Raw genomic sequence first — 9,546 nt, 5'->3', positions numbered from 1 at the left:
CTTCAATAAAATTACATTTCAAGCGAAAAAAGTTACAGTTTAAATTAGATAGGAAAGTTAATTTTTAAGTGAATAGATATAATTGTATATGCCTATAGAATTGTACTGAATTTTTTTGTTTTGTTTTTCTCTTTTTGGCTAAGAAAAACATCTTATTTCTTCACAGTTGATTACATTTGAATTAACTATCTTATTGTTTAAACTGATTGTATATTCAAGACAAATGCTGAATGCATTCAACCATAATGAATATATTTGGATGAGATTTCACAGTGTTTTGTTGTCGTCGTCGTCGTTATTGTCGTTGTTGTTGTTGTTCTAAAACTCATTAAATATCTGCAAAATAGACTATGTACATATTCACTTATAAGTATAATCTCTTCTCTTCTGAATACTATCTATCTTAATAAATATAATCAGTTGTCAATTATTCACTTTTAAAATAATATTTTTTCAAATATTCAGTTGATATAAAGATACTCATTATGTCTTTGATGTGCTTCCTTCTTGTTTGTTTATTATTAGGGTGTAATCATCTTTCTATGATCAATATTATGCTTTAAAAAAGTGTAGTCAATGATTATGGATTAAATGAGAATTTCGACTTCTGTCAATACTCCATCACATTTCAGTAAGTTTATAAGCACAGAATACTTGGTAATGTAATTAGAAGACGAAGATTATCAGAACTATGTGATATATTAGCGCAATACATTTCGAACAGTCTGATCACATATATACTTGTTAAGAACATTTATATATAAGAAATAAAAGGTCAACTAAACTAGAAATGGAGGGTAAGAGGAGACAAGGATAATAATAATAAGAGTAATAATATTAATGTGAGCACAATTTGAAACCTAATCACTCTAGATAATAAGCCAATATTATCAGGGTAGGCTGAAGGTGAGAACAAACTGTTTAGCAATAGAGAATTCTATATGTTTCTGCAACCATTTTGGTACACGTTCACACACCCTAATTTTGAGATCACGATTGCTCCTCCCTATGTATGTGTGACCACAATCATATTTAAATTGGTAAACACAGTGGGATGTGACAATCGCTTTCATGTCTTATAGGTTTTGGATGATCAGTTTTTTTCAAAATGTATTACGCTAATATATCACATAGTTCTGATAATCTTCGTCTTCTTATTACATTATCGAAATTAAGCAAATGGACTAATTGTTTTAAATATACATAATACTTGGTTCCATATGTAATCGATTGAGTATAACACTTCATTTTAATAATTAAAAAAAGTTCTTTTACGCAGTATTACTTATTATCTGTGAACTGAATTGAAAATGGTGTGATTTTAAAATGTTTTTGAATGGAAATTCGTTAATCAAATATATTGAATTAATGTTTATAGAATTATCCCAAGTTTTCATTATTAAGTACCATTCAGTTAAATTGAGATTTTTTCAGCTCTAAAATAATTAATTATTTTTTATGCTCAGAGAAGGATTTTATGGAGTTGTAGTAATTTTAAAAGTTGGATTCATGAGTCAGTTAAAGCTAGACCATCATGGAAAAACTGGAAGCACTGGACGGTCGTTTCACCCTCAGCAATGCGCATCCGCAATCCCGCCCCGTGAGATTCGAACCGAGGGCCCATCGGTCTCGCGCACGAACGCTTGACCTCTAGACCACTGAGCCGTCACCCAACAGTGTCAATGTCTAACTTCAACCAGTCCACGAAATTGCGCCACCATTCATGATTATCTTCAGTGAGTTATCTCACAATAGACCCGGTTAAACCCTACTAGTCACGGCTTTTCACTGAAACTCCAGGAAATACCTACTGGAGGCAGTCGCTAGTGAGCATATGATGATTATAATCAGAAAGGGATTTTCTGAAGATTATAGTAATATATCAGTTTAGTACATTTTAATCATTTAAAATGAATTTACAAAGTTAAAACTGAATTCATTTGATCCTCTCTGATTTCTTAATGTCTAACTAACAATTTCAAGTAATAAGAAGTGTCTTCATTAATGATTTACAGTTAAATCAATTTTTGTAAACTTTCTTCCTTTAAACTTTATCTAATTAGTTGTATAGATTTATTGTAATGGTTAAATTGTTTTGTACTTTTTGTCTTAATTTAACCTTTTAATTTGTTCATGTGGAAAGTTCTGTAATTTTATATATATTTGTGTACTTTGTAATGTTTTGTGTTTGAGAAAGAGTTTTTTTTATTAAAAAATTGTACTTCTCTCATTTTACAAATGAATTAGTTTTCCCTTAGCCTATAAACTGAAAATGTATAAAAGTAACCATTGAATGTCTTTACTACTTTATCTCTGTTATAAAGTGAATATATTCCAGTTATTAATTTAAGGTTTGTATACAGAGCTCGATGTTACACATTTTGTACATTGACTAATGATAATATCCGATTGTTAAAATGTGTTTAAAAGGCGAGACTCTAATTTATGGACGAGCCAATCAGAAACGTTTTAAAGGTTTCAAGGTTACGGCGCCAACTTCAGTGCTTAATTCTAACGTACGATGGGTTCACAACGAATTTTGTACAAAACGTGATAATTGAGCGGCTATAACAAATAAAACAGTGAGACTATAATTTGTGGACGAATTAATTAGGTATAAGATAATAGATCTCGGATTTTAACGCAAAAGACTTTCATCCACTAGGCTAAATAAATTTCTGGCATAATAGCTGATGTTAGTTCGTGATGAAAACCCTATATCTAATTCCTAACTAAGGCAAATTACGACAATTATTGGGAACTGGATAATAAAAGCACCAGTAACACTGGCTGAAGCCAGATACTCCAATATATACGGATGTTTGGAGAACGTACAGATAGCTACATAGGCTTGGTTATGTGCATCGTGTCGTTATCCACAAGTAGCATTTTGTGCGCTCAACAACCGGAGTGCACATAAACAATATTGAAGCTATGTGGTCGAGGCTGAAAGAGTTTTTGAGACTTTATCATGGCTCCAGAGGTCGACTATTCTTTAGCCGTACGGATGGTTTCCTCTACTGCATGCTTTACGATTTTAGAACCTCTGAACCTCTCTCTAACCTTGACAATTTTTTGAACCACGTATAATATGTGTATCCACTTTATTTCCTTGGTTTTGTACGATATGTTTTACTCTACACTGACTGTTTGCTGATTGGCTAATATTTCTCTAGGTCACTTAAGATTCGTTCAAAGGTCGTCCATAAATTAGATTCTCGCCGTTTAGAACTGTTATTCTAGATAAAATCATTGTAATTAGTTTGTGAATATTTCGACCTAATCATTTTTCGTTTTTGTTATTCGTAACTGATCAGTTTCTGAGTTGAAAATTTTATTTCATGTTCAGTTTAGTTGAAAAAAAGTCTACTGTTTTTGAAAATCGTCATAAATGTTGAAATTCGTAATAATCAATCACTGTGCAGTGATACATTTTGTTTCTAAAGTATTATACACAAATAAACGAGTTAACGACTTACATAAATAATGTCAAAAAATAACTCAGTACCAAATTTTTTTTCATTTTACTAATGAATCTCTTATATTTCACAATTCTACATTATTCTTGTTTCACAAAACTTTTCTTAAATTTTCAATAAAATATCAGGTAATCTATACCTAACCTGTTGTATGCCCTGACGGTGTTCTCGTAACTTTCAGGTTACCTGGTCTCTCAGGAGTGATGGAACAGTGCATGATGCTATTGTTGTGTGCTAGGTTTAAAGAGAATCGTATGCTATATGCATGCAAATCCGCCCCGTTAGTGTTCCTGTTCTTATTGTACAGAATAAACTTTGCTTTATTGATTATGTAATTCACTTAACTTCATGAATATATTGTTTATATGGAATTCATTAAAATTTTATTCGTATTAACTTATTAATGTATATAACTAAATATTTAAACCTTCTCAACTAACTTATCACAATTTGATTAATTTGCAATTTTACCATTAATATATTTGTATCAGAAAGGGTTTTGTGGAGATTGTAATAATTTCAATAGTTGAGATCGTGAGTAGTCTCACAATAGGATAAAACGGTCGTCCAGTGCTTCCAAGTTTTCCATGGTGGTCTAGCTTCAATTGACTCATGATCTCAACTATTGACATTAATTTATTTACTAATCTACATTCATAATGAGTAGACATAATTAAGAAGGATAGAGCAATTTGCTTAATAAGTTGTTTTATTATTTTTTTCTAAATGTTCAAATGGAAAGATAGTTCATTTACTAATGTGTGTCACATTTAATTAATTTTTACGTTTTTTCTTTAACCATTTTTAATGTTCTCTTTCTCAAGAGAACCTTTTACTTATGAATGTTGATCATTGTATAGAAATTAATGGAAACAAACACAAATAAACGAAATTGGTGTCAATGAAATTCAGTCATAAATGGTATTATCTAAAAAATCATGACAATTCAAATTTGATTCTAGATGTATATTTGATTATCTAAAGTAAATATGACCTTTCTCTAGACTAAAATTCTATACTTAATTGCTTTATAAGCACTAGTTATTAAGTAAACTTATATATAATCTACCTATTAGTTTTCTCATCATTCATATTTCAGTTTTGGAATATGTCTATATCTCTTATGCTTGAAGTCATCAGTATCTTATCAGTATCAGATTTTGTTTTCAAGTGGTTTCTAAACATCATATTCTGTTAATGAATCTACTATTAGGAAGAAGTTAAAACTTAAATTTATATTCAATTTCTTGCTGAATACATCATTAGTTTAGAATTTATGTTAGTATATCACTAAGATGTTCACCGTAGTATATTCCATTTGTCTCTTTGTGTATTTTTGATAGTATATATGTAACTTGGCTATTTCATTCATATTCTCACTGGCAATATGGAAGCTTTAGTGTTTAGTTTAACCTAAACATATTATATTATTTCGTGTTATTCCATGAGTTTAATGACTATTCTAAACGAAGTAATTTTAATGGTTACACATATTCTACTCTTCTTAAATAATGTATAACACTAACACGTCAGGAGAGTGTTTTAATTAGTCTTAATTCATTCAATTACATGAATATGAGTAAATTTTAAAAGTTTCCTAAGGACCTCATGATTTTTCTAACTAAAACCTGAACTAATAGGGTTTATATGATCAATTAGTGTTGATACGTTTATAAATCAAATTGGATTACTATTAAATATCGTTTGTTTTGTGATAGTAAGCAATTTAATTCAGAAATTATGTTACTTAATGCGGTTCGATTCCATTAATATAGGCACATACATCAAATGAGAAGTAAGTAGAATGAAATGAACTGTTTGAATCCATTTGTTACTGATCAACAAATGGACAAGATCAAAAAATCTAAAAAAAATATTTCTCTAGTTTATATCCATTTTATGTGTTTACTCAATTATCTTTTGGTTTGGATCAATATAATTTATTAACTTTTATTTGTTCCTGTTTTTTCTCAGTATCAACATTGAAACTACAGCGCTGAATTTCACTATATTTATATTTGTTTTATTACTTTCCAATCAAATATGTAGTGAGTGCTGTGTTCGTAAGAACTTGTTATAGCGCTCAGGTTTGCCTCGTCTACATAAATGGGACGCTAATTCGCCTTAGACAAATATCTACGCTAGATACGCTCCCAGTGTCTACAGGACTTCAACACAACTTAGGTCAAGAACACGTGACTAGCCTGACTAGAACGTAAATATATTTTCACACTAAAATACCGACAACAATCGTAATAATAATAAGGGTGGGAGAATATATAACTCATCTAGTACCTGTCAAACTATCTACTAGTCTGACTATGCAAACAACCAATCATTATCTTCCTCATTCACGCATCAGAACTAAAGATATTTTATAAAACATTTCTGGGAAAAATAATATGTGATTAAGAAATGCTGAGTTTTTTGAAGGTTCGTAAAATTCTCTACGCTAGATGATTTAATTTCAGAGCAACCGCTGTTGTTCTGTTCAATATCAGCTTCACTATGAGAATCATGAATATTGTGATGTATAAAATTGAAAAAGTAACTTGACGAATTATTGTGAATCCAGAAGGTTGAACGTAATATTGTTGCTTTAAGAATAAAAAGGATATTATTATAACCATAGGGTTAATAAGTGCGATAGATAAAACTTGATTTCAGTCAGCTGGGTTCTATAGTTAAAATTGGTAACCGTGGTTAATTCACAGTGTTTATTATTGTATTTGGATCAGTAAAGGGTATCAGCATAATCGTTTTTTGAAAACACAGTTCAGTTCATTGCCTTCTAATTACTATGACAACTAGAAATCAAAATAGAACAGAACTATACTTTCTTTCCATTGAAACTGTTATTCCTTTTAAAGAGGAAGAATGTATTTATAAAGTCTCAGTGAAAGAATTTGAAGTAAGTCCAACGTTTCGCCTGGCAATCTGGTCCAAGCTTTTTCAAGGAAATATGATCAAACATCAAAATTATCGAATATAAATAGGTACATGGTTCTCCGGTTTACTGTACACTGAATAAGTCATCCAATCAACGTTAACAATGTTTAAAGTAATGTGTAAGAGACGTGGTTATTCCTTGTTATTCCTTTTCCTTTACCTGTTTAGGACATTAGAGTCCAATCGAAATACATTGTCTGTATGTCGAGAAATACAGTATTTGACATATATTCAAAACATTCGTTATGACTAGTATTCAGTTTAAGATATACAATTTAGTGATACAGTATGAACATCTAATGAGCCATATATAGCTCATTTTGTCGGTCAGAAATGATCAGATTAATCCACCACTCTGTTGTAAACCGGATTAACTGACTTTCTGTTGTGGGCTGCCCGGTGTATACGGTTATGTATATGAATTGCATAAGTCTCGACTTGTGTGGTTTATGTAGGTAGGTATAGGCAAAGGGTATGCGCCTGGGTTCGCACGAGGAATGTAAGCTGATGAATGTCTGGTTTATGTTCAATAATCTTTCAGGTCGGAGACAATAAAAATATACGATAGCAAACACTAGGGGGAAGTGACCATCAACCTTCCCTGAAAGAGTGCTTGTGCCTATGTGCCTATGAAGTGAAGGGACAAAAGCCTTTATTCTAGTGATATCCATGTAATCCGTAAGAGACAGTCATATCAAATATGTTCAAAAGGAGTGGTGATCATCTACCCTCCCAAGCGGGTGAATATGGCCGTACGTATGTCATGGGATTCACAAAAGAAAGTTTGTGTGTTACCGATGTGCATGGAACGTATAATTACCACTCGTACGACGCCCACGCGCCAAGATCAGGAGATATCGATTTCCCTACGTAATCCACACAGTGACTTTGTAAGCCTTAGAAAAAAGAAACCATTTCCAGAAGATCCAATCGGCTCCACCGAATAAGGCTTGACCAACCTTGACACGGGTGGGATACCTTGCCGTACCATTATGAAATCACTTATTTCTTTGTTGATTTTTACTCGAAGATGATTGTATAAAAGTGTTTTTTAAAGTTGCATTGGTATTTAAGAATGATTGAATTGAGAGTATTACTGTATTATTGGGGATGAGCATCTTACGTTATATCTGAAGATGATGAACCTAGAAATTAAATGTTGGATCTTTACAGAATTCATTTAAGAAATGTAAAAAAATCTTTGGTAACTTGAATGTATGCGTTTTTCATCAGTAGAAAGATCTGAAAATATCGATTGTTTGACGTTGACACTCATTTAAAAAACGTTTTCTAGTTTGCTCGTAAGTTATTGAATATGATGACTTCATCAAATGCGTAAACTCATAAATACGATCCTTGAGAAAACTCTTATATGATAATGTCGTATACAAATAATCCTATCTTTTTTCATCCTCTGTGTTTTACATTGATTGACAGCATTCATTTTTCTTGGAGGAAGATATTTAACAATTTTATTGTAGAAATCTTTATCTATTCATAATCTGACTTACAGATTTTACAAGTATATCGACTGTAAGAGCCGTAGTTATTATGATAACGAGGTTATAACATGTAACGGTCAGTAAATTATTGATGTATATCTTAATTGTTACTATTTCTTGAATGAAAAACGATTCCTTAAATTGTAATTATCACATGAAATGAAAACTTTTGAATGTATCTGTTATAACTCAGTGAAGATTAAGTTACAGGTGACTTCCGAGGACTGTTAATAGACTAATATTCTATAAATATTCTTATTGTATAATTATCCAATAATTATCATGTTAAGTCTAATGGTGACCTTGGACTTTAAATGGACATTTCCTATTGGTCAATATTTATTTCACTTGTCAAATATTGTACAAATGTTGTTTTCTATTTTATGGTACGATGTGGTTTGTTTGATTAGTATATAAATAGAGTATGTCTGGAATAAACGATTCGATTCGATTCATATTACGGGAGCTGGTATTGTGTTCTGGACTCAAGTGGAAGGGCTAGGAGGACATAGGACCAATCAGGACGCTAAACTGCTCATACCGGTTGAACGTCACTGGTTTGGCATAGTGCGAAATTGTGTAAGTCGTATTCTGACTGGTCGATAAGTCGCGTGATAGAAAGCCAGACATCAAGGTCATAACAGTATCACTATCATATCCTTAATCTTAATGGTATAATAGGAAATAGCACATATTTAATTATCAGTGTGGAGATTTCAATAGTCTCATAGTTAAATTCACGAGTCGATCTAAGCTAGGTTATCATTGGAAACCTTGAAGCACTGGACGGCCGTTTCGTTCTACTATCGGACTCCTCAGCAAGGGCTAGTGGAGTCTAATCCGTGTTGGGTAGGTTATAGTTATCCACCTAAGACAATGGATGAAGGGTTGCTCACGGATCGATTGAAGTTAGCCATCAACACCGTTGTTCTGGGTTTCAGTCCCGTGTGCGAGATCATGGATGCTCACTACTGAGGAGTCTCCTATTTGATTGTTTTTCATTATAATATAAACAGTATTACTGTATAATTCATCATTGTGAAGCATTTCCTGTTAGTTTATTTTTCATTAGACCGGTAGTCTAATTAACTTGAAACCAAAAGCTATGTATTTTAATTTTGTGCTAGTCAGCAGTCATTAACAAGATCCATTTTTCAACATTGATAATAATCGTCTTGTCATTAGGGTTTAATCCCTTAGGTAACCGTTGTCGTAATGAAGAATCTTGTGGCGTGACTATAATTTATGGACGAACCAATCACGTATAAGATAACAGGTCATGGATTTTTGGCACGAAATTCACTCATTAACAATCAACTATAAATCATAATTCTAACTCTCCACATAGGTCTATAACCCTCATTTGCTCCTAGTTATTAGGTGGACACCCTCAAGGTCAGTTTAGCGTCACTCGAAGGTCTCCATAAACTATAGTCTCAATAAAGTTGTTTATTATTTAATGATTAGGAAGAAGAGCAAAATGATATAGAGTATGCTGTCAATTAATATTCAGTAATTTCTATTTTTATAGCAGTGATAAAATTCCTTAACGAATTTTCAGCGCAAATTTTTTAAAAAAATGATTAAAAACACGAAGTTCAGCGAAGGGATCTCTT

Source organism: Schistosoma haematobium, chromosome 1 (assembly GCF_000699445.3).
Source record: "Schistosoma haematobium chromosome 1, whole genome shotgun sequence".
In the NCBI taxonomy this organism is placed as follows: domain Eukaryota; kingdom Metazoa; phylum Platyhelminthes; class Trematoda; order Strigeidida; family Schistosomatidae; genus Schistosoma; species Schistosoma haematobium.
This window is presented reverse-complemented; position numbering follows the sequence as displayed.